The following is a 27482-nucleotide window of genomic DNA, read 5'->3' on the forward strand; positions in this document are numbered from 1 at the left end:
GGGGAAGGAGACACCACCAGCCAGCAAGGGCAAGAAAAAGACACCAGCTGGCATAAGCAAGGAGGCACCACCATCTGCCAAGGGCAGGAAGGGGCACACATCACCAGCCATGGCACTTCAGCCGTCCGGCGCTGCAGGTGAAGGCCTGGAGGCTACCACCACCACTGGCACCACCACCACTTGCACGTGGCCAGCACTGCCACCTGCACTGTGGGCTGCTGCCACATGCACCACTGCCAGCAGCACCACTGCCAGCAGCAGCAGCCCCAGTGGGCAGCCGTCCAAGGCTGCAGGTGAAGGCCTGGAGGCTACAACCAGCACTGGCACCACCACCACCTGCACCGCGCCCAGCCCCTCTACCTGCACCGCGGGCAGCCCCGCCACCTGCACCGCGGGCCGCACCGCCACATGCACTGCCGCCAGCAGCACCACTACTAGCAGCAGCAGCCCCAGTGGGGAGCCGTCTGAGGCTTCAGGTGAAGGCCTGGAGGCTACCACCACCACTGCCAGCACCGCCACCTGCAGCGCAACTGGCATCCACTGAGCAGCCATCAGCGCCGGCGAGCAGTGTGTAAAGGTGACTACATGGACTGCAGTGCGTCCTGGCCCCTTTAAGACCTGTAGGTGTGACACACAGGTGAGAGACTGTGACCTTGCCTCATCCAGGATGATGCACACTGGGCACAAGGCCCCCTCCAGAACCAGTGGAAGAAGGCCTCCACTCAGTCCCTCCTTGCCAGAATGAAGCACACTGGTCACAAAGCCCCCTCCAGAACCAGTGGAAGAAGGCATCCACTCAGCCCCTCCTTGCCAGGATGAAGCACACTGGGAACAAAGCCCCCTCCAGAACCAGTGGAAGAAGACATCCACTAGAGAGACTGTGGCTTTGCACTCCCCAGGACCAAGCAGTGGACAAACCACCCACTAGAGAGACTGTGGCTTTTCACTCCCCAGGACCAAGCAGTGGGCAAATCACCCACTAGAGAGACTTTGGCTTTGCACTCCCCAGGACCAAACAGTGGACATGGAGCCCCCTCCAGGCCAGTGGTGTTGTACCATCTTCCGGCTGAGGTGCCCCCCATTCCCTGTCCCCCTGAGATGTTTGTGTGTTTTCGACCTGATGCCCCTGCAGTGTTCTCTCTGTATTGAGGCAGGAGTCAAGTGTGGCCTTGGCCTATGTGTTATGGCCCAGTGGGCCATGGACATTTTGGAGTGGGCATTGTCCCTCATTTTGTATATACTGTTTATTGCGTTAAGAATGTATTTTTCTAAATATATAATATTACACTCAACTTATTCAATTCCTTTTGTCCTTACGTTATTCCTGAGGGTTACGGGGTATATATGTAATGTTGTTGCATTTGTTTGTGTGTATGGTGTTGGGGTGGGGGTGGAGGTGGGGGTGAGGGTGGTGGTGTTGCGTGTTGCGTGTGTGTGTCTCTCTTTTTCCTCCCCCCTCCCTTGTGTGCTAGGTGCAGTACTCACTGTGATCGTCTTCGTCGGTGTTCGTGTTCCTGGTGTATGAGAAGGTACACCAGCATTGGAAAAAAGTGCAGCTCGGGCTCCATGGTGTCTTCCTTGAGTGTCGAGAGGTAAATCGTTTCCCTTCAGTGTTCTGTTTCCACTGTGCTTTTGATGGCGTTGGTACTGCCCTGGATAAGCTGGCGGATTGGCCTCTCATAAGACAGTGGGCGGTACATTGTCTTCCGCCTAGCTGTTGGCAGTTACCGCCACACTGTTTGTTGCTATCGCTGTGGCGGTCAGTGTGATAAAGTGGCTGTCAGTGTTGGCCTTTTGGCGGTGTTACTGTCGCTTTATCACCGACCCACAGGGTTGTAATAAGAGCCTTTATTTTAGTTTTAAAAGTCCCCTCAAGTAACAGATACTACAGGTTTGGTATCAAATTATTTGTTTTAAGAAATCCCATGACTTCCAGTTGTTAGATTTAATATAACTTGTTCAGGTAAGAAGTTTTAAACTGTATCTGAAAAGTTGCCAACTTCAGCCCTGCAGTGTTTTTGCTGCTTTGCTCTGAATGGCCAGCCTCTGGCAGCCTGGCCAAGCTGCCTGGATGAGGTATGAAGTGGCCTGGCTCAACACAAAGAGATGTGCCTGGGGGAGGAGATCTCCCCTCAGCATATGGGGAAGCTGGAAGGGGGAGGGCTGTCAAACTGGTCTTCAAAGACAGGGAAGGATATTTGGAGCAACTCAGCAACATCCTTATATCCTTCAAACCCAGACAATTAGGTGCCACCTTGATTAGATTAGGAGAGGGCAGGAGAGGAATGTGTTTAGGATTTTTAGCCACACCAGTGGCTGGGCTCAGCCAGATGTAACTTCCAAAAATCACTTTCAGCCATGATGGATTTTTGAGGAATGTTGCTCCCGTGGATTGATTTTTGCCACACTTCCCAGGAAGTGGTCATCACAAGGGGAAGGACCCTGCTCCTGATTGGAGAACCAGGAGCCCCCTGTTTTTTCACCCAGGATCTAGGATAAAACTGGCAGACCTGCATCCACACCTCAGAACCCTATCAGATTCCAACAAGGAATAACTACAGAAGAAGAAGGACTGCCCTGCTGGACCCCTGACCTGCACCTGGACACTGCACTCTGGTGGACTGCACCAGCTGCACGCTTGGGCGTCACCACAATAAGGACTTTGCCTGGCTTCAACTGGTTCAAGGAGGGACTCCCTGTGTGCTACAGGTGAAAAATTGCTAACCAGAGTCCCCTGCACCAACTCCTGAAGAAACCAACCAGCTGACCACTGCCCAGTGGCCAAAAGGAGTTTGCGCCAGGTGCATTCTGGGAGTTGCAGTCTGCACCCTCAAGTAGCATTGCAGAGCTTCTGGAACCTTAGGGTGAGCTGTGGACCTCAAAAGACCCTTAAATGAACATCTGGAAGGAGATCCAGAAGTTTGGAGAATTTTGGAGAACTTTTGGAAAAAAGATTCATAAAGGGACCGACCCACCGCGGCAACGCTAGCCGACTTGCCTCAACTGCAACCCGGCCTGACTTGCAGGTTCGTCCGGTGAAGAAAATCTCCAAAAAAGTGACTAAGTCCTAACGGTGGAAGTTGACCCAGACCTCCCAGGCAGGGTATCCGAAAGAGGGCTCCAAGGATGTTGGATCAAGATTCAGGTTTGCCCCAGTCGAACGATTTCACCTCGAAAAAAACAACTAAGTCCGAAGGTAAAAATCTCCACCAAGGGCTCCCGCGATGCGTATCTGAGGAAGAGTTCCAGGAGGTTGGATTGGACTTCCGACTTTGTCCCGCTGAAGAAAATCTCCAGAAAAATGACTAAGTCCTAAGGTAAAATTTTGACCGAGTCCTCCTGCGGGATGTAGCCAAGCTGGGCTCAAAAATTCATAACTCTGGTTCCCCTTATCCGATTTTATTAGTTCTGGTGTCATTTTAAAGCTAAAAATATCTCCTATGTTTATAAATTGATTTTGGATTTTTTAACCAGTTTCCTGTGTTTTATTTAATTACTGTTTTGTGATATTTGAATGCTCTACGCTTTATCTCCTAAGTTAAGCCTTGTCGCTCGTTACCAAGCTACCAAGGGTTGCGCTAGGTTTAATTTACTGAGACCTAACTGGACCTAAGTGGAGGTTAATGGCCTATTGCTAAGTGAAGGTACTTACCTGCTCTTGCCAATAACCCATTTTCCAACACACATAAAAGAGAAAAAACTTCCACGTTGACAGGCATACCAGGCCAAAGCATAAAGCCAAATGAAAACAAGTCAATTTGAAGAAAAAGTTCCCAATTGAAAACTGTCAGAATCCCACATGAGGTCATCAAATATATCAGTGTAGAAGGAATCCAGGATAAACCCCACGCCGGCAGACAATAAGACCACCATAGCCTTGTTTAATAGATGAAAGGAGCACACCTCATCCCTTTTCTCAGTCATAATCATGGGTGAGGAGGCAGCATTCCGTACTATGCCAGATGTTGGGGCACCAGGAGCCATTAGATCAACTTAGGGTGGCTCATAAAAGGCTTCAGACAGCAACCACAATCTCATGGACCAGCTCTGCCAATGAAGCCTCTTCTAGAACGTCATCAGATTAATGTGCACAGAAAGTACATGTCACAAAGCAAGACACACTTCCAGTGCATGTTTGAAGGGGCACCATAAGCAAAGGAAGACAGGCTGCATTCAGCAGACAACCAGTTGAAATGACAATAATGAATTCTTATCAAGTTCCTCCAATAGTGATGTTCTGAAGTACTGTAACATGCGTCCAAGCAGTTAGGCTGGTGGGAGCACCATTGTTCCCCTTAGTGGAGATGGGACAGCCATTGTGTATTTAAAATAGCCACAACAATAAATCACCAACTAATGTCAAAACAAATGGGAAACCTCTGAAAACACTCAAAAGGGTGAGTGAATGGCTGAAGGTGTAATTCCAAACACAGTCCGGAAGACAGATCCTACAGCCCTAACAAAGTGTACAATCCCAGCGGTGTTAGATGCATTAAAAATGCAAATGACCAATTCACCAAAGTGTTTTGGAAAGTTTGTATTTAAAAGAGACTGTGGCCCTCATTACAACCCTGGCGGTCTGTGGAGAATTATGAAATTACAAGCATGGCTGTAACCGCCACGTCAAACCGCCAGTTCTCCACTCCGACCGTCACGGTGGTGACACCGCCGACGGCATCACGACCCCGCATACCGCCATGGATTTCATGGGTTTCTGTACCGCCACAAAATCCATGGTGGTAGGCACTATCAGTGCCAGGGGATTCATTCCCTGGCACTGATAGGGGTCTCCCCTACTCCCCTCCCCCTCCCCAGTGTCCTTCCCCCAAACCCACGACCCCCCGACCACCCTCCAAAGGTGGTAGGACCCCCCTCCCTGCACCCCCCCCAAACATTGACACACACACAAACACACCCCCTACAGGCACACACACACAACTACTACACATACACGCACACATACACACAGACATAAACGCACACATTTCCCATACACACACCACACCCCCGCATGCATACATGCACTCACACACCCCCTCTGAACACTCACATGCACACCCCCATGCACGCACACAACACACAACACCCCCCAACACCCTCCCCTAATGGGCAATGACCTTACCTGGTCCGGTGATCCTTCGGGAGGGAACAGGATCCATGGGGGCTGGTCCGCCGCCAGCACCCTGTCACCAGAACACTGCCACGCCGAATCCTGGGTTGTGATTCGGTGGGCAGTGTTCTGATGACGTGGCAGTGGAGGTGGAGCAGCCTCCACTTCACCACCGACCGCCAGTATGGCTGTTGGCGGGTCTCCATCCGGAAAAGGGCAGAGGGCTGCCAGCAGTCATAATTCGCTGTGCAGAAAACCGCCTGCACTGGCGGTCTTCAGCACGGCAGTACCTCAGCAGTCTTGACAAAAGACCGCCGAACCCCAAATGAGGGCCTGTATCTCTGTGGACGACCTTGCCACTTGCAGGTCATACCTTTCACAGGCAGATGTGAGCACCATATGCTTTTACAACAAAATACTTTTAGTCTGCTCAGCTTGTCAAAATTTGAATTCTAAGTAGCAATGTAAGGCTACAAATTTGATACCTTTATCTAATGAGTGGGAGGGAAATGCATAATTTCCGTAACAGGTCACTATTTGAGAAACAGAAATCCCAAATGTGACACCTGCTGGCATTCTACAACAGACTGTTTCACTGAGCATCTTGTGACTCCATTTGAAAGTAACTGAAACACTGGGCAAATCAAGTAGCAAGCTAAGTTTGCAGCCGACACATTGCATGCGTCATACAATGCAACCTATTTGCAAATCATAGAATGGCTTACATTTTCTTCTGTTGAGAAAAAAAATCCTTTTCACCATTCAGGCATTTGAAATCAAAGGTCAACTCCCACCCCACATGGATTTAGCAGTCTCCTAAATGTTCAAACCTGCCAACAGGAAAGTGTTTAAAAAACAAAATGAATTCAAATGTCAATATTGGTGGCTACATCACTCCATGTCTTAATCACACTGATGATGGTGTTTCAGCTACAGTAAGAGGCAACTATTCTAATTTCTCACTATTAAGGATGATGTATTTTGCTTCCTTCTTAGCCATTATCTGTTGTTTACGGATGAGGTTAAATGTGGCAAATAACTCCTTGAAATGAATGTGCTTCCAAGGCATGCAGCCAGTTTTCAGAACTTGTAAAGTCCAACTCAACTACATAATTGACCTAAGCTGGCTTTGTCCGTGGTGTAAATAAGACACATCATTTTGAAAAATGTCAGTTTCAGAAGACACAATGGTGGTCATTCCGACTCTGGCGGGCGGCGGTTGCCGCCCGCCAGGCGGGAACCGCCATTTGGCCGCTACGCGGTCAGAAGACCGCTGCCGGCATTCTGACCTTCCCGCTGGGCCTGCGGGCGCTAACTATGTTAGCGCCCGCCGGCCCAGCGGGAAGGAGGGCTGCAACACAGAAACCGGCTCCGAATGGAGCCGGCGGTGTTGCGGCCGAGCGACGGGTGCAGTTGCATCCGTCGCGCTTTTCACTGTCTGCTAGGCAGACAGTGAAAAGCCGGCTGGGGCCCTGTTAGGGGGCCCCTACACTGCCCATGCCAGTAGCATGGGCAGTGTAGGGGCCCCCAGGGGCCCCAAGACACCCATTCCCGCCAGCCTCTTCCTGGCGGTGACAACCGCCAGAAACAGGCTGGCGGGAAGGGGGTCAGAATCCCCATGGCAGCGCTGCTTGCAGCGCTGCCATGGCAGATTAGCCCAGACGGGGCAAAATCGGCAGGAAACCACCGGCCCCGGTTTTCTGACCGCTGCTTTACCGCCGCGGTCAGAATGGGCTAGGAAGCACCGCCAGCCTGTTGGCGGTGCTTCCGTCATTCGTGGCCCTGGCGGTCTTAGACCGCCAGGGTCAGAATGATCCCCAATGTTGTTTAGTGTGTAAATGTGAGTGGACAATGTGTCCATACCATTATCACCAACAGCTGAGGCTTTCTCTAAAGTTTCCTTACATGTTTACCTTCAAGGAGCAGTGGCTTCAAAATCACAAAATATATTGCATATAAGAATCTTTTAGAGTGTGGTTTTCGGGGACCTAACAAGAAATCTTGCAAGTCGATATCTTCAAAAAGGAGTAAAAGGTGTTCTTTTACAGCTGTTAGTGTGGAGTACTGTAACTCTTGTTGACAAAATTTACCCAGCTGTATGTGGTGACGATACCTAAATGCTGTGTGATGATGTAACTAGGGCCTGGTCTGCTCACTCTAAAACCCCATGTAGATTGGATAAAACGTGAATGACTAGCATTTGTGTCCACTGGCCACAATACCTAACCATTGGGACCTGAAAGTGATGAATTAAAGGTACCACCTGCACCCAACCATTGAGCTTTTCTTCTGTGATGTTCACAATGTTTTCCAATTTTCAAATTTAGCTAAGGATGAAATACTGGGCACATTCGTCTTTTTCACCTTTGTTAACCCAAGGCAAGTTGTTTTCTGAACTGTGCATTTAGAAAAATCATTTGCAATGGAATTGAACTAGCTCTGAATAAAGCCTCTGTGCCTTGTATCTGCCAATCTTTTGCACCCAAACACTTATTAAGTCAATAGACTTCTTCCAATATTCGTAACCTTCTATGGTCAACTGGGAAACAAAGAACTGTGAGTAGACTAATTTAGTGTTGGTTAGCAATATTTTTCTTGCTTTCGGATTCAGTAATTTGAAAAAATAGGACTGAACATTTTTAACATCATAGCCACAAAAATTAGTGAATTTCTCTGTGTATATTTCAGAGCTCCCAACACCCCCCAAACATTGACACACACACACACACACGCACCCTACGTTGCTCTGGTAGTACAGATTCTCCTAAGACTACCACTCACCCTCCCTGGAAAATCTTTATGACCAACGTACCTAGATCTAACTCTCAGGGGGGGAGGGAAAGGGAGGATTCCCTGTTTAACAAAGTCACCCATTGGGTTAGTCATAGCAGAGGATGTCTTTCAGTAATTAGGAAAGATATTTTTAGGGCTAGACGACGCCGGTCCCAGAGCTCACTGTTCGATTGTATTGAGCTCCTCCTAGTAAGTGGGCAGCTGGCCTATGACTTAGTAGCCTTAGATCAAAGAACTAACCCCACTGTTGGGTCCACCACACAGTTTAAACTCGAGCCACCCACTTCACTTTGTGTGCCACCCTCCATAGTGGCTCTAGCCCAAGACACTGTCTGTTCCATAATTGATTGGCCATCAGAGATTGAGGTGCAGGCTCCCCATGTTAGACCTGATAGTAGCATAAGCTCTAACAATTGTGCCTGCACCGATAGTCACCCAGCGGTCATCGCTGACCAGACACACAGGACGGTCTCCACTGCTTCCCCCAACGTCACCACACTAGTCAACTTAGATCTCCAGGTAAACCTGCTCCCACTATCCAACTCCCCGATCACAGGCCAGAAAGTAAAGATTGTCTTATGGAATGTGGCAGGCATAAAATCCAAGCTTCCGTTGCAGCACTGGACTCTTTTCATCGACCAATACAATATATGTATCTTCCAGGAGACCTGGCTAATTGAACCTGCCCATAAACCCGGCTATGCAACCTACCATATACCCGCTGCTCCCAGCAAGGCGGGCCACCCATCAGGGGGCCTCCTAATATGGGTAAAAATCGCACTACAGTGTGTAGTGTGTAATGAAACTGGAGCAACTGAAGCAACCTTTGACCCTGCTTCTGCAGGCAGGTTGCTCCCCGCTCCGCCATCCACGCCACCTCCACTCCACATTTTGTTTTCCTCCTTGTTTTCCAGCCGCTGTGTCCCCTGCGGCCCCTCTCGCCGCCCCCTCCTTCTCACCGTTTCTTTTGCCTGCTTTTTCCCGCCACTGCATCCCCTGCAGCCCCACCCCCCAGCCCTCTCATTCATCAGGCCCTCCCGCCTCCCAGCTGCCACTCTCACCCTCCCCTCCTCTTATGGCAGCCGCGGCACAGCCGCGCAGCTGGCACGCCAAAGGCGCGCCAAAGGCAAGTCCGTCTGCGCCCGTCCGCACCTGGACCGCGCCCAGCGCCAGAACCCCTGGCCCCAGCAACAGCCACCCCGTCAGCATTCGCTATAACGCCAACACCCTCTGCGCACTCAACACCAGCCGAGACACCACCTGCTTCCAGGCCTCCCCAAAGAGCACGCACGGACCCTTCTCCTGCCACAACTGCAGCTTCACCTGCAACAGAGCCCACAAACCTCCTAGGATCACACCAACCACCTCCGTTGCATTCTCCTCAAAACCCGCTCAGCAAAAAAGCATGCCATCGAAGTCTGGGACCTGCTCGACTCCACCTCCCCGGACATGGCCTTTCTAACCGAAACTTGGTGGAACGACTCCTCAGCATCCGACATCACCATAGCCATCCTGAACGGATACAAAGTCGCGCACCGAGACCGCACCATTAGAACCGAAGGAGGCATAGCCATCGTCCACAAAGCCACCCTCAATGTCAAAACCACCTTGGACGACTCCTTCAGCACCGCCGAACTCCTTCACTTCCAAGTCTGCATTGACCCCAACACCACGCTCAGAGGAACACTCATCTATAGACCCCAGGACCCAGAGCACCTTTCAGCAACGCCATCGCCGACCTGGCCAGCATCCACGCCCTCGCCTCCACCGACTACATCCTCCTCGGCGACCTGAACTTTCACCTCGAAAACAACAATGACACCAACTCCACCACCCTGACAGAAAACCTCGCCAACCTCAGCTTCACACAGCTCGTCAACACATCCACCCACACAGCCGGTCACACCCTTGACCTCATCTTCTCCAAAAGCTACCACGTCACCTTCAACCATACCACCGAACTCTACTGGACCGACCACCACTGCATCCACTTTACCTTCAAGAAACAGACAGAACACCACCTCAACAAACAAGCACCACGCTGTCGATGGGGCAAAGTCACTGAATTTCAACTAACCAACGCCCTAGCCCAGAAACCACCCATCAACCCCACCGAACCTGACATCGCGACACACAACCTCAATCTACGGATCAACAACTGCACCAACCGCCTTGCTCCACTCAGAAAACCCTCCAACAACCACATCAACAAAAAAGCAACCTGGTTCACCGACGACCTCCAAGCCTCCAAACGCCACTGCCGAAAACTCAAGCAAATATGGCTACTCGAACGCACTCGAGACAACCACACGGCACTCAAGGATGCCACACGCAAACACTACCAACTCATCAGGCTAGCAAAAAGATCCTCCTTCAAAGCCCGCCTAGAAAACAACACCCACGACTGCAAAGAACTTTTCAACATCGTAAAAGAACTCTCCAACCCAAACGCCACCATCAATGACATCACCCCCTCCCAAGAACTATGCGACGCCCTAGCAACAGCCTTCCGCAAAATAATCACGGACATCCATGACAGCTTCAATTCCCCTCACATTCCGGACGCTCCTACCCCACCCACCACGAACTCCACCCGTTCCAGCCGACTGACCTCCTGGACCATCATCAGCGACAACGAAACCCGCAAGACCATGAACACCATCCACTCCGGATCACCATCAGACCCCTGCCCACACCACATCTTCAACAAAGCAGACACAGCCATCGCACCACACCTACGGAAAGCCATCAACATCTCCTTCAAAACTGCAAGATTCCTGGAAAGCTGGAAACATGCCGAAATCAACGCCCTTCTCAAGAAACCAAAGGCAGAACCCAAGGACCTGAAAAACTTCCAGCCCATCTCTCTGCTCCCTTTCCCGGTGAAGGTCATTGAGAAAATCATCAACACTCAGCTCACTCTGTACCTCGAAGACAACAACATCTTCGACCCCTCCCAGTCCGGCTTCAGACGCAACCATAGCACCAAAACCGCCCTCCTCGCCGCCACAGATGACATCAGAAGCCACCTCAACAATGGAGAAACATCAGCCCTCATCCTCCTAGACCTATCAGCCGCCTTTGACACCGTCTGTCACCACACCCTAAAATCCCACCGCCATGCAGCAGGAATCCAGGACCAGGCCCTCGAATGGACCGCATCCTTCCTCGCCGGCAGAACCCAAAGAGTCCGCCTCCCCCGTACCAATCCAAAGCCTTCAACATCATATGCGGCGTGCCCCAGGGCTCATCCCTCAGCCCGACACTGCTCAACATCTACATGGCCCCCTCGCAAAAGTGGCCCGTCAGCACAACCTCAACATCATCTCCTACGCCGACAACACCCAACTCATCCTTTCCCTCACCAAGGACCTGCACACCGCCAAAACCAACCTCCACGAGGGACTAAAAGCCATCGCCGACTGGATGAGAGACAGCCGGCTAAAACTGAACTCGAACAAAACAGAGGTCCTCATCCTTGGGCGCACCCCCTCCGCCTGGGACAACTCATGGTGGCCGTCCATGCTGGGTCCCCCACCAACACCCACCGACAGCGCACAAAACCTCAGCTTCACCCTCGACTCCTCACTCTCCATTTCAAAGCAGGTCAGCGCCATGTCCTCCTCCTGCTACAACACCCTCCGCATGGTTCGCAGAGTTTACAAATGGATCCCAACAGAAACAAAAAAAACAGTAACCCAGGCCCTCGTCAGCAGCAGACTCGACTATGACAACGCCCTCTACATCGGTATCTCATCCAAACTCCTCCAATGCCTCCAACGCATCCAAAACCCCACCGCCTGACTCATCCTCAACATCCCTTGCCACTGGCACATCACCCCCCACCTAAGAGACCTTCACTGGCTCCTCGTCAACAAAAGGATCACCTTCAAGCTCCTCACCCACGCACACAAGGCACTCCACAACACCAGACCATCATACCTGAACAACAGACTCAGCTTCTATACCCCCACCCGGCATCTCCGCTCCGCTAACCTCACCCTCGCCTCCATCCCCTGCATCCGACGCAAATCTTCTGGCGGCAGATCATTCTCGTACCTCGCCGCCAAGACCTGGAACACCCTCCCGCCGGATCTACGACAGGCCCAGGACCTTCTTTCCTTCAGAAAACTCCTCAAGACTTGGCTCTTTGAGCAGTAACAGCACCCTCCCCCCCAGTGCCTTGAAACCCTCACGGGTATGTAGCGCGCTTTACAAATTGATTGATTGATTGATTGATACACACCGGCACCCCTGACATCCTTGGTATTAGCCTCAAGGGAACAGGGACCACTGCCAGTGACATTTTTAACATCTATGCCAGGGGACAATAAGGGCCAGCATCTCTGTGACCCTGCAGTCCTTGAGACCCAACTGGGCAAAGGACCCTCCAAACATGCCCTTATTGTAGCAGGGGACTTTAATACTACCATTGAACCCCTTGGTCTGGACCATATGGGTGATCTCAGGGAAAAAGATAACATTTGGCACAAACCCAGGTTGGAATTCCACCCCACTTAGAAGTGGCACTCAGCCGCCCTTCAACTTAATGCCCTGGCCCTCGGCCAAGGTCTGAGGGCTGTAAATGGAAGAACCAAATCAGATAAGCATACCACCCACACGTTCACTGGTTCACAGGGGAAGAGACGCATTGACTATATATTGATGGACTTTAGATATTGGCACTTGGTTGATGACATGGTAGTCCAGAACCGAACGGACAGTGACCACAATCAACTCTGTCTCAGTTTAGAGTCATCGTGGGGCAGGGCGCCACCAGCAACAACCACTACCAAAGTAGCCAAAGTGGTTCAGGCTGAGAACAACAGACGGCGACTTAGATGGAACAGGGTGATCCTGCGAGACGACATTCTCTCTTCCATCGATTTGGACCTGACACTTTGTGTATCATTGATATTTACGATGGGAGAGGATGTGGGAAGCTGTTCTTCCCTAATCGATGTTCACACTGAGTTTTTCCAAAGATTGGAACAGCTCCTATCCCTGGTAGTTGCTCACAAATCCGGCAGTGCTTCTCCCCGCAAGGGGATTCATTGGTACAATCGGGACTGCCAGCTGGTACGAAGAAGGCTAATTAGCGCAAACATAAGGATGTCGCCCGAGTTAGGTCTCTGCGGAACCAGTACAGACAGATGCAGAACAAGGCCAGGAAGGACTGGGACAAGGAAAGATGGAGCCTCCTGAGGGCTGCGTGTGAACGCAGGGACTCCAGATCTTTTTGGGCCATAATAAGCAAAAGAAACATAAAGGGAGCCCCTGCAATTGGCAATAACATCCTGCCCTCAGATTGGTTCCATCATTAATAATGTCAAAAGCCAACTCGTAACCATCTTAGCCCACCCCAGCCGAGTACCATCTATGGGGATTGTCTGTTTAACTTGGGAAACATCAGAAAAGCAACTGACAACAAAATTTGTTTGAAAGCTGCTGACCCTGACGGCATCCCTGGAGACCTCTTCCTTTACAACATCGACAAATGGGCAGAGTACATTCTCCTTCTATTCAATGTAATTGTCAGGGGATCTCCCATTCCTGAGTCCTGGAGGGGTGCTGAGGTAATACCCTTTTACAAGAAAGGCAACAGGTCCCTACCCGCCAACTATAGGCCCATGAGTCTTATAGATACAGTACAAAAGGTATTCTGTCATGCACTACTATTGAGAATCCAAGATTGGATCAATGAGAATGGCATTATATCACCACTCCAGACTGGCTTTAGGTCCGAAACAAGCACCATAGATCAGGTGTTCAGGTTTATGCTCATGTATTGGAAGGTTGTAGTGATAGGGAAGGGGAGTCTCTATGTAGCCTTCATAGACCTTAAATCAGCATTCGATCTGGTCCCTAGAGGTAAACTTTGGGAGGTCCTCAAGGAGATGGGTATGCCCCCAGGGCTTCTGACTACAACAATCTGACTACACAAGGCCAACTATGCAAAAATACGCTGGGGGGAACGAGGGCGATCTCACCGATCCGAGTAGTCAGGGGTGTTCAGCACGGCTGCGTACTACCTCCCACTGTTTTTTTCCTTTATTTGAATCAGGTCGGTGATCATCTCACCTCGCAGCCCTCTGATGCACCAGCCCTAGGCAACGAAAAGTTCACAGCACTTCTGTTCGCAGATGACATCTTGATAGTTTCCAAAACCCTGATGGGCCTCCAATTCTCATTGAATCGATGTAATGACTTCTGTTCCACGAGAGGCCTAGAAATAAACACCTCTAAAACCAAGTTCATGGTCATGAACCCCCACAGGTCCCATAGGGGAAACCTTTTCCTAGGTGGGTCCAAACTAGAACTAGTCAACACCTTTGATTACCTGGGGATCAAACTATCAGACTCAATGTCCTGGAATGCCCATATCAACTTCACATCATTAATTTCGGCCAGTTAGTGGGTGTCCTTTTAAGGGAGCACCATGACTCATCATCATGACCAATAGCTGCTGCTCTCCACATCTATAACATGAAGTCCATTGGCGCAGCTCTATACGGGGGCTGAACTCTGAGGCTTCAAGGATGTAAGGGAACTCACCCGTATAGAGAATATGTTTATGAGAAAACTCACCTCTCTGCCCCCAGGCACCCAGCTTCTTCCTCTGCACATGGATCTGGCTCGCAAACCCCTAGGTGCTATTGCTGGACTTAGGCTGCTGCTGTTCTGGAGGAGAATCATGGCAACTCCCAAACTTTCTCCCTATGCCACTGCATTTAGGGAAGTTTGCTCTTTGGATACCTCCAACAAGATCAGGTGGATCCACTCAGTTAAGTCAGCATTGATTGCCATTGGGATGGGAAACCTGTGGAATCTTCCACACACGGGGCCACTACCGACCAAAGAAATAGTGAAGTCCTGCTTTTGGGAGTGGGTATCCCAGTCCATATCTCGATCGCTCTCATTAGGGCATCTATCTAGCGAGTTTCTGGACCTCAAATCTTCCTGGTCCCTAGAACCTTACCTGGACTTCATTTTAGATCCGACCGATAAGAAGCTCTATATGCAGTTCAGATTTGGTTCCCTCCCTCTTAATACCTTTAACAGCATATGGCAAAACAAGGCCCCAAGTAACAACTTATGCCCCTGCTGTACCCTGTACCAGGAGTCAACTGCCCATGTTTTCTTTGTTTGTCCATCCTACGCTCACCAATGAAGGAAATGGCTCACACCAACTTGCAAACAGCTTGGGACCATAGATCATGCTGTGGCCATGAGAATCTTAAAATCAGACTCCAGTCCGCCCATTGCAATTGCAGTTGCCAAATTTCTCAGGGGAATGTGGTGCACCAGAAGGAAATCCACTAAGACAGTCTAGCCCCAAGTCTTTGTAGTTATACATGTCTATCTTTGACCCAATACTGCATCTTGGAACTGTGTTATGCCATATTCTTTTTATTTTACTGCATTTCGTGCACTCTTGTTTTTCCTATATATTTCAACCCAACCTATTTTATGAATTCTAACCCATTATTTATTGTGGCGCTATGCAACTTTTATGGCACTGGATGCTGAAATAAAGTTTTTATCATGATGACAATGCTTTGGGCACTTAAATGGTAGAAATATTTGTGGAGTACGCTTTTGGTAAAGGCTAGGAGCCGAAGCATTTACGGCACCCAAGATGTCATCATCCCCCACATATGTGAGCAAGTTATCGCAGCAACAGAGGCTAAAGCTACTGCAGACTTGCCCGCTTCATCAGCCAATGAGTGACCTACAATGTGTGTCTTTGAGACCTGTCACCTCCCCCACAAGAATTTGTATTTCACGGTGTCCCCTTTTGAATCCCTGAACCCATTAAGGCCCCAGTAGTGTAGATGTTCATTAAAGGACTGAACACAATAACGTAAATCACAAACTTTAAGTTTTGGTCATTCTAAATCCGTATCTTCCAGAGCCAAAATCAAAGCTTTAATATCTGGCTTTTTGTGGTGTGCAATCCCCTAGGGACTGTGTGTAGGTCTGTTGAGGATGGAAGATGCCAGCTCTCTTCACTCCACTCATGTCTGGTACCTACAGCTGGTTGAGTTGAACCATTAATGCAAATGATGATTCTACATTGGTCAAGAGGCATGCCATTAGTGGGCATGGGGTATTCAAATTCATACTGTTGAAATGTTGGGGTCTGTAGTTTTGGACCGAAAACATAAACAACATTAGTGGCAGTGAAGGAGGTAGCCCATTGTAACCATCATGGATGTAATGCTTTTGCATTTGTAACACTGGCTTTGGTAAGAGCCTCAAGGGCTGCTATTGATGTAACAACAATAATGTGCTTTCCCTGGGTAAGTGGTCTCTCCTTGATGACCAACATCTGAACTGCAGTCAGTATCTTTTCTGTGGGTGCAATTCACATTGCTGCAATCCAAACCAGGTGTGATTTGTAAGCTATTGAGACTGTGTCACCTTCATTGAATGTGGCATATGTGAATCTGATGGCACCCGGGATGACCCTAATTACCAAGTTTGTTTTGTTTATTCATTTATGTAGATGTTTTGCTTCTAGCATGTCAGTCTGTAATCATATGAGAATTTGTGTATGGTGTGATGTCCAATTAATGCTTGAAGAATCAGGGCATATTAAGTCATAAAGTGGTTAGATGCATTGTGCATAACCTGGAATATAAATTCTGCCAAAACTAAAGAAACCTAGTGAAGATTGCAGTTTCATGATGTAATTTGGTGGATGCAGTTGAGCACACTTCTCTAGGAAATGTGGTGCCACACTCTTCTCCTCATGTGAGAGCTCATATCCCAGGAACAATTAACTAAGAAAGGCAATATTAGTTTTCTAAAATTGAATCTGTAGCCATGGTTGGCAAATCCCAAGGGTCACGAGGTCATCATCTATCAGATAATTGTCATATACAAAGGACAATGTCTCAGGATCAATATCATGCAATATTGATGTCACACGGGCTGAGAACAATCCTGGACTAGTCTCATACACTTGTGGAAAACAACACAAATGGTGCTGAGAGCCTAATGTAGAAAATGGACTTAAATCCTGGCTTTCAGGTGCTAGATTTCAGCAGAAAAACCTGTTTGAAATATCCAGGTGTGTTGAGTACTTTTTGTATGCTATTTTGTTCATAAGTGTTGTGCAATGTGACTTTGGAAGCGCTGTGTGATCTCTGGAGGCGGGGCAGGAGCCCTTTAAAACTTGTTCGCACTCCCGCCGTCGCGGGAAGCGCTGTGTGATCTCTGGAGGCGGGGCAGGAGCCCTTTAAAACTTGTTCGCGCTCCCTCCGTCGCGGGAAGCGCTGTGTGATCTCTGGAGGCGGGGCAGGAGCCCTTTAAAATTTGTTCGCGCTCCCGCCGCGCGGGACGCGCGCGGGCAGCGCCCGGGCAAAGCCCGGGCCAAGGGCGGGCCCGTCCTGCGCCCGTCCTGCGGCTGACAGAGGCTGGGCTGGGCCACCCCCCTAACATCTATCTCCCAAGAAGGCCATATTGTACTCAGTCCCTTTTGCTAGTTCCTACTCTGTCTCCCCAGTCAGCTGCTCCATTTAATCTGACACCTTATCATTTAACCCTGCACCTACACTAACACCAGATGGGCAAAAGGAAAGCAATAGAGGCAGGGGCCGGGGCAGTACTAAAAGCCAAGCGAAAAAGGCATAAGCATGCTGCTAGCAATTGCGTTATGGATAGAATCGACTCTCTCCTGGGCGAATGCAACGGAATACTAACTAGCCCCCAGGGAAACATTTCTATTGCAACTGGGGAGGGGCCCACTTCAACTAGCAGGAAGGAAGGTTCCATGAAAATCGCTGAGATTTTCATGAAACGTGGGCAACAAGTTACTGACACTACAGGGGCGGGTGAAAGTAGGAACGTTATCACCCATGCGGCCCCCTCCCTAGCAGAAGACCTACCACTTGCCATCAACGATTCCATCCAGCTCAGTAACCGCTTCAATCCCCTAACCAACCTCCCTGAATCACGCGACGACATCAACCCAGACACCCTGGCAGATGGGCCAGCAGCAACCAACACGCACTCTCCTCATGTAACCCCACAGCATATCGAATACATACAAGCTCTAAGGAAGGAAGTCACAGAACTCAAGCATATGGTTAACTCATTACTTGCAATAGTAAAACAGCTAACCCACGCAAATAACACGACCACCAGTAACCTTGCCCAAAATCCAATCCTATCAGGCATCACAACAAACTCGCCCAACTCCTCTGCTTCTAGCCACGCTGGCCCTCACCCTACCAAAGAAAAGACCATGAACTCCCACCAGTCTCCCCTCTTCCACAATTTAGGCATAGGAAATTCACTAGACATCTATCATAATACCCTCAAACCCATGAGCAACACCGCCTCAAAATACTCTACGCAACCTGCCACTGACCAGTCCCATTTAGGTAATATAGTTCTAATGGTTAACGTTCCCAAGTTAACCACATTGGCGCGCAAGGAAGGGGTAGACTCTATCAAAAACACGGCAATCCACTGGATTCGCCATGTTAGAGGCTGCCGATCCATAATACGTGAGGACCTAATTACCGTAGTACGACGGCCAGACCCGGGAACTCACTTTGATATCCTAAAACTGACACTCAAGAACAGGACCATGGCGAACAATCTGGTGGCCCTAGACGCAAGAACAAGCCCACCTGCACACTCACGCATCCAGTTTAAACAGCCCAGGTCACCCACGCTCCACGAGGAACGCCCGAGTTACCACCCGGCAGAAAACCTATCCCCTCTTGGTAAACATGATTGACTCACAGCCCCACCTAAAATCTATGCAGGCAAACCTTGCAACCTTCCAACATCCATCTCCCCCAGATCCTCCTTTTACCCCACCACTGTCTGTCCATGTATTCACCCCCCTACCCATGATACCGCGACCATTTCCGGCTCACCGAGCAATCATGACAACGATGCTCCACCCATCCTGCAGGCACATTGCCCACCAAACCTAGAGCTGCTGTCTAGGCCCGCAAGCATCTCCTTGATCAGGACCAGGCCTGTTCCAACAGAGGAACATCACCAACCACCACAAACCTCACGGGCAAACATTGGCATCAACCCATCCCTGCTCCCCCAGCCACATCTGCCAAACCAACCCCTGACAGCCAACCTCAAAAACCCCGGGCATTTAGGTAGGACAACTCAGTCACAATCTGGGGTACGACTTGTCTCATGGAACGTGGCAGGTCTGAAACCTATTCTTCCCCTTCCATCCTTCTCCTCATTTATTGACGAACATGACATATGTCTCCTACAGGAAACATGGTCACTCGACCCACTCTTCCGAACAGGCTACTCAAATTTCCACATCCCCGCTGTGGCCAGCACGAGAGGCAGGCCCTCAGGGGGTCTGACCATCTGGATCAAAACATCACTTAGCTGCCATATATCACAGCTGCCTACCGCCTCTCCCGACCTGTTAGGCCTTCGTCTATCCTTTGGGCCTGACTCTGTGGTGAACATCTTTAATATCTACGCTCGAGGGGTCAGGGGGGGTCAAGTCTCCAAAACCCTCTGCGCCCTCGTAGCCCTCTTACAAAATTATCCCCGCCATCATAAAACCATTGTGGCTGGGGACTTCAACGTCACATTCGAACCCCTTGACTGGGACGATCTCAGGTCCACCCGCGAGGAAGATCAAGTCTGGTCTATCCCCGCCCTGTCCATTGCACCCATCAAAAGGTGGACGTCGGTTGCGATTCAGGTAAAATCATTGACCATGGAGTTTGGACTCAGGGCGCTAAATGGCAGAACTAATTCAGACACCAACGGTAGTCACACATACAACAAAACGAACCACACCAGCAGAATTGATTATTGCCTATTCGATATAAGATTATGGCCTCTAGTCATCGATATGACAATCATCGAAAGGACCGAAAGTGATCACAACCCTCTTACTGTCCACACATTAGCCCTAGGTAACCTCCCAGCCACGTCTAACCCCGCAGCAGTAGCACCCGAGGGTATTAACCTGGCCAACAACAAAAGACACCTAAAATGGGTCAATATTGTGGCCCGGCCCGCACTCATCAATGCTGCCAACAACACCCTAAAATCCACACTAAGGGACCTAGAGGCAGGTTCTGCAACACCCCACCAGGAAATTAGCTCAATCCACACCTCCTGCTTTAGGGATATCGCAACCCACTTCTCAGCACCCCAGCCCACGACGACAAACGACCCAAAGCCAGGCACCGCTGGTTCAACAAAACGTGCCGGTCCCTAAACAAGCGCCTAGTTCAAGCCATTAAATCCAAGGACCCCATCGCCATCCGCGTAGCTAGGAAGTCCTATAAATCTGCAATATGCATAGCCAAGCGTGATCAAGATAGCAAATGGTGGACATCACTCAGCGACGCTGTGCGCGAGAGAAATTATAGTCTGTTCTGGTCCCTGGCAGCGCGAGGCCCCGAAACCAGTGGTTTGGACATCACAACCAATATTGCCCCAAGAGACTGGATAGCCCACTTTAGTAGTCTGTACTCCCCTGATCATGATAGCCCCACCGCTGTTTGTACGGGCCCCCTCCTATTTCACTCGTTAGCACCAACCACCGCAGCACCCCTGTTGTTCTCCCAAAGTGATATAACTTACTCTCTAAGCACTCTAAAACGCGGCAGGGCCCCTGGTTCAGACTGCGTCCCAGCAGACCTATTCTCAACAGACCTAGCATCCTGGTCAAGATATCTCACCATTCTAGCTAACGCAATAGTATCTGGGGCGCCAATTCCCGACTCTTGGAAAGCGGCCATTGTTATTCCAATCTTTAAAAAGGGCGACAGATCTCTTCCCTGTAACTATAGACCCATTAGTCTAATTGACTGTGTCCAAAAAGTCTTCTGCCACTGCCTCCTAGGGAAGATAGAAGAATGGATAATTGACCACGATATCCTTAGCCCCCTCCAAGCCGGTTTCCGAAAGAAGATTTCCACCACTGATCAAGCCCTCAGATTCCTATTATTATATTGGAAAACAGTGTTCATCGGTAAAGGCAGCCTTTATGTAGCTTTCGTGGATCTCAAATCTGCTTTTGACCTAGTACCTCGCAACAAACTGTGGGTCACTCTCTCTCGGATGGGAATCCCGGAACACATCCTTGCCATTTTGATACGACTCCACGAGGACAACTACGCACAAGTCAGGTGGGGCAACAAGGGCCAACTTACCGATAGAATCCACGTCTCTAGGGGTGTGCGGCAAGGTTGCGTACTTGCCCCGACCCTCTTTTCCCTGTACATCAACGAAATTGTCCCCTCCCTCCTCAGACTGCAGGCTGACGCACCTTCACTTGGCACACAAAAAATCCCAGTCTTACTCTTTGCCGATGACACTCTCTTGATATCTAAGACCCCTAGTGGTCTAAGGAAACTCCTTGCGTGCTTCGAGCATTTCTGTTCATCCCAGGGACTCGAAATCAACGCAACGAAAACCAAACTAATGACCCTTAATCCCCACAGATCTTTCAAAGGGAAATTTACTCTAGAGGGCTCCTCACTCGAGAAGGTGGGCATTTTCAGCTACCTGGGCATAACACTCACTGACAACATGTCCTGGAAGCCACACATAGGAAAACAAGCCCTTAAATTAAGACAAACAACTGGGGCTCTACTAAAAAACTTCCACCTCTCACACACAAAACCAATTCGCCCAGCATTACAATTATACGAAGCCCAGGCAGTTTCCTCAGCGCTCTACGGGGCTGAACTTTGGGGTTATACCAAAACCCAAGACCTAACCACCGCTGAAAACAACTTCTTAAGAAACCTTGTGTCCCTTCCGCTAAGCACCCCACTGTTCCCTCTTTTCAAGGACCTCGGCATCAAACGCATTGGTCACAAAGCCCGCCTGCGACCTCTGCTGTACTGGCGGCGTCTCTGGACCACTCCGGAACTTGTCATCTTCACCGAAGCTCTACAGGTCATCCTAAAAGCCGACCACCTGCACAGAATCCCCTGGCTACGATCCATCAAGGATTTACTCCACTCTATCGGGCTCGATGATCTCTGGAACTCACCAGCCACGTCAGTCTTTCCCTCGAAAAGCGAACTAAAGAAACTTTACTGGCAAAGGGCCAACAACGAAGACACTCGGGCTGCACTCCACACTACATTATCTTGTGACTTTGCCAACCTAAAAGAGTCATGCAAGTACGAAACTTTTTGGGACCTAATCACGGCCCCAAGGGAAAGGAAACTGTACTTCCAGCTCCGCATTGGAACACTCCCATTAAGACTTTTCACCAGCAGCTGGTCACACAACGAATCCACCGCATGCCCTGCTTGCAAAGCCCCCGTGGAGAATCTCCCTCACCTCCTTTTTGCATGCCCCGCGTATACTGCCCCCCGTAGGAAATGGCTGGCCCCGGCATGCAGACTACTGGGAGCACGCTGCTCTGCGCTAGCTCTGCGAATCCTTAGATCAGACACCAGACCAACGCTAGTGATCGATATCGCCAAATTCCTCGGAGCTAGTTGGCTTATTAGAGGGAAAACTCTCCTGGACAAAGACTCCAAATAAGACTGTCCCAACATCCTGCAGAGTGCATTTCACTTCATTTCATTTTTTCTAATTTCATTCCATTTTATTCTATCTCATTTTTATTCCATTTTAATTTTTATTTATATTTCATTCCCTTTTATCACCATATTTACCTGCAATTTTATTTTATCATGTGCATTTATTTGTATTTATTACTGCTCGCGCTTTTTTGGCTCCTGTAGCCGCAATAAAGCTTCTTTGAATTGAATTGAATAGCAAATGTGCACGTATGACTATTTAAATGTTTGTAATCTAAGACGTCTATGTGAATGTCTGGTTTAGCTACAGGAAACAAGGCGGTTATTCATAGGAGTTACACAGAGTTCAGTTACTCTATGGTATTCAAGTTTTGAGAGTATTTCACTCACTTGGGTATTGGAGTTGAATTTGTGGATTGGACTGTATATGTAAGACATGGTAAGGCAAGTTCCTATCCCATCCCATGTGGTTGTGGTATAGCGCTAGAGCATGTGCCAGAACCAGATATGAGGCATAGATTTCTGTTGCCAGATCCAGAACAAGGACTGAGAAATAAGGTAAAATGACATCTTCCCCTTGTGGATGTTTACAGACAAACTCTGCGGCCAAGCTTTTACTGCCAGTAGAATACCATAGCTTAGTGTTAATCTTGCCCAGAGATTACTTTGATTGTCTGTTTACTGCAACCCTCAATTTGGATATTTAATTTATGGAGCTTGTCTGCTGTTCCGACTGCCAGGTAGTCGTTAGTTGCTGTTACGTCCAGAAGCACTTGAACATTCTAGTGAACTATTGTGACCTTTCTCACGTTGTCTGGCAGGGTCACTGCCTAAGTCCTGTTCTTCAGTAAAGTTCTCAATATGTGTGGCATAATTAGCCGAAAGTGCTGCAACCTTCTATTTTAAATTGAGGTTTGTGTTGAGGAAGTTTTTCTTTTTTTGTATTCCTTATTTGGTTTCACATACTTGTTTCAGTGCTCTGACTGCCCACCTCTCTCACTCTGTTTGTCAGATAACTCCTGAAAGGTATGAGAAGGGTATGTATCAATATACTGATGTCTGTTAGGAGCTTTCAAATTGTCACGATTTCTAATATTGTATTGTTTCACTCGGGGATCCCAATGTGAATATTTTCCTCTTTGTTTAATTTTTATCCTTATTATTTTTTGTTTGTCCCAATGTTTTTAAAAGCCTCCTGTACTTGCTTGGTATTATTCTTACCCGAATTACCTTGAAGCTTTGGATTACTTGTTCTAGCCCTTGGACTATCCCTACCTATACAAGTGTAAGTTTCAGCGCTAATCTTTGACAGCTTGCATTCCTGGTCCATTTGAGGAACATTTTGGAGCCGCTGACATACTGCCAATGCTGCTGCCTCCCCTTTAATATTACTCAATATGATTGAGGAGACTGCAGCAAAATTGCCCATTAATTTCATCCCAAAATCCAGGGCAGCGGTTGCATTAATTTGGGATTTGTTTTAATACTTCCGGAAGTTTCACAAGTGTTGCTGTACCATGCATGGTTGTATAAATTGCAGCAAATACTGTGCCCCAAGTGGCACAGTCGTCTATGGAGGCAACCATTTTAAATGGCAAGCACATTGTGAAAATGTTATCTTTATCTTGGGGTCCTGTGTGGGAAAACATCACTTCCAGCTGATTTGTTTTTTGTGCTCTCCAAAATAGAACTTTATTGCGTTTTGTGGGTACCTTATCCTTTATTGAATGAACAGTCACCAAGTTTATCCCAGGTGTAGTCAATTGTGGAGCAGCAGGAGCAGCCCTCACTGGGGTGGTACTTAGTGTCTGCATCATGAATTGTACTAAGTGTCTATATAACTACATTTTTTAATGATGGGCACAGATCTGCTGCCTGTAAACTTTGTATATTTGGAAGTGGTGTGTATGTGGCCAGTTCTGGCCATGTAGGTCCATCATTGCTTTAGGGACCTAACTGGACATTTTAAATAACAAGTGTATGGGCCCCTTGGAACCAATTATGTTGTTCTTGATATGAGAGTGGAATGTTTAGCTCTGTATTGTGCAGGGGGATTTGCTGAAGTATATGTATGAAACTTGTTTGAATTTTCATCTACTGCAGGAAAGGTGACCCATGAAACAAAAATGTGGTTCTGTATACTACGTGTGCCTCTATCATGAATGTAAATCTCCACCCCCATTAGCAAGCCCATGAGCAAGTAAATGTTATGTGAAAGGTCGTCTCATATTTACTGGAATTACCACTGGTTGTGCAATATTAAAAATGGTAAATTCAGATATAGAAAAATCAAATGGGGTATCCTTTCAAGGTTCAAACTTGAACAACCTACAGCCTAAGGGCCTGAATTAGATCTTGACGGTATTACTGTCAACATGCAGCTGTGGCGGTCAAAGTACTCCGTCAACCTGACGGTGTTCCTACCATACATAGATCTATAGCTGTACAACTGCTGTCCGCGTTGACGGAATGTACTCTGTCGCACCAGATGTATCCGACAGCTGTCATGGAGGACTCCAATGTTGACGAGTATCACTCTGTGGCTGTCAGGACAGTAGCATTGTGCCAACCACATTTAGATACTCAGTCATGACGGTGGTGTACCAGCATCGGTCCAATGAAAGCAGGAACTCTGGCTATTGGATGGACGTTAGCAGCCTACATCTGATGTATGTTGGACAATTATGAACACCTGCAAAAAACACTATAAGACACACTCCATTTTATATAACATGCAGATAATAGTTTGAGGAAATATATTTCGGATCGTCCTCGCTTTACTTATCGAAAAGGCAGGAGTTTGAAGAACATCTTATGTCCCAGCTATCCTACCAAGAAACTTGTTACCAACTGGCCAACAACTAAAATGAAAGGCTTTTACAAGTGTGGGCATTGTGGGATGTGTAGATGGGCCCGGAATGGGATGTGTACCTTTAGTATTGGAGAAAAGTTTTAGATACTTACGAACATCACATGCAACAGAAAATATGTGGTCTATGATATTATATGTAAATGTAATCGTATGTATGTGAGGAGTACCATCAGATCCTTAAGACTAAGGTTCAGTGAACATTATAGCGCCTTGAGGCACGATGATACTTGGTATCCTATTGTTGTACATATGAGACAATGTTCGGGGCAAGGACTTATTAAAAACTTTGAATTTTTGGGCTTAGAGCAGGTTCAAAAAGACCCTCATGGGGCAATAGGGAATTACATCTGAGAAGGAGAGAATGTATTTGGATTCTGAGATTAAGAGCCGTAGAAGAGGGCCTGAATACTTACCATGAACTACAGTTCTTTTTGGGAGAATAAGTCAACTGATAAGTGGGTATTTTTTATATTGATTTACAAATTCTTTTGAAGAGGACATATAGATTATGAAGATTAAACAATTATTGCATATGATCAAATTAGAATACTATACATAGAAGAAGAAAAACACTAGTTGAATCTACTACATAATTTACGTTGACCATTTTATTATTATTAATTATTATGACTAGAGTTTCCAAGCGTGTTGGTTCCATATTTGGTTGGGGCACACCCATGCGATAAACAGTAATGAATAAGTCATAGATTATTTTAAGTTCATTGAGGAATTTGCGTGATTCTGTCTCTACATTTATTAATTTCTTAGGGTACAGTAATAAGATTTAATAAGACATCTTGATGTAGCATTATAATATACACTTACCTATTTCAGGATGTTGTTAGTAGTTAACAAAAATACGGATAATTATAACACTATATGAAATGGATAGCTCAGATTACATAGATGCATGAATACGAAAATTATGATTATACAATGCGAGTGAGTAGAGAACTAATGAAACTCATCTCGCTACTTTTTGATGGTGGATATTTACAATTAATACTATTGCTTACAACACAATTGGATTATACTTCCAAGATGGCGGACGCCCCATGTTTTTGTAGTCCATTATCTATGTTAACAGTACATTTTGTTGTAGCATTTAATACACATTTGTCCATTTCGGGACATTTAACAATTAACTAAACATTGACAATTAAACATACCATATGAATTGGATACTCAAATCACATAGATGCATTAATACAAACTGACAAATCTACAGAAAGCAAGTTGAGAATTAATGGAACTTGTCTCGCTACTCTTTGATGGTGGATATATGTAATTAAAATCATTGCAAATAACATGATGGAATTATATCTCCAAGATGGCGGATGCCCCATGACTTTGTAGTCTGTTGTCTATGTTAACTTTTGTTACACTTATAGGCGAGATAAAGATGGAGTTGGGTTAGATGATTTTACGGGTACGTGCTTCTCGAGACGCTGACCCATATGCTAACATAGCGAGATACCGGTAAGTGCATTACGGAGTGAACTTGTTTCCTACAATTATATTTTTTATGCAGTAGTCATTATAGGCTATGTTCTCTTTCAGGCTAATAGAATATTTCGTCTGAACCTATATGAGGTTTATAGATGCATTTAAGTTGGATGTAGGAAAGGAATTGAAGAAGAGTGCGATATAGGTGTACCTAAGAGGTGTGGGCAATTTGTAGATTACGAACTCGCATTGTGATTTTGTTTTATGCAGTAAGAATGGATCATACTTTTAATATGGCAGAGATGTTACAACGGTTTAGTCTTATGTTTTTGTCTGCTAGATAATTGAGCAAGACGAAGTATGTGAACTCATTAAAGGAGTGCATGGAGCATCATTTTACATAAGAATACAACTTGCTACCGGTAAGGGAAAAATGGGTGGTTCTCATTTTCCTATAATTTTGCTACACTCGAATAGTATAGTATAAAAGAGGAAGTATAGTTGTTTTTATTATTTTAGTTTTTTTATTTATTTTCATTTCTGTAGGAAGATTATGAGAATGTTGTGGCAAATTTTGGGAAGATTGATTCCTTGATATTTTAAATGAAGGCAAGTAGTAGCCTGTAGGGCATAGTCAGCATTATTGTAGTAGACAATATAATAGTTGCACATCAGGTGATTGGATTATGCACTTCATTCTTATGGATACAGCACATTTGGAATATTTTAATTGGTTAAT

The sequence above is a fragment of the Pleurodeles waltl genome, chromosome 1_2 (genome assembly GCF_031143425.1).
Source record: "Pleurodeles waltl isolate 20211129_DDA chromosome 1_2, aPleWal1.hap1.20221129, whole genome shotgun sequence".
NCBI classification, from domain to species: Eukaryota; Metazoa; Chordata; class Amphibia; order Caudata; family Salamandridae; genus Pleurodeles; species Pleurodeles waltl.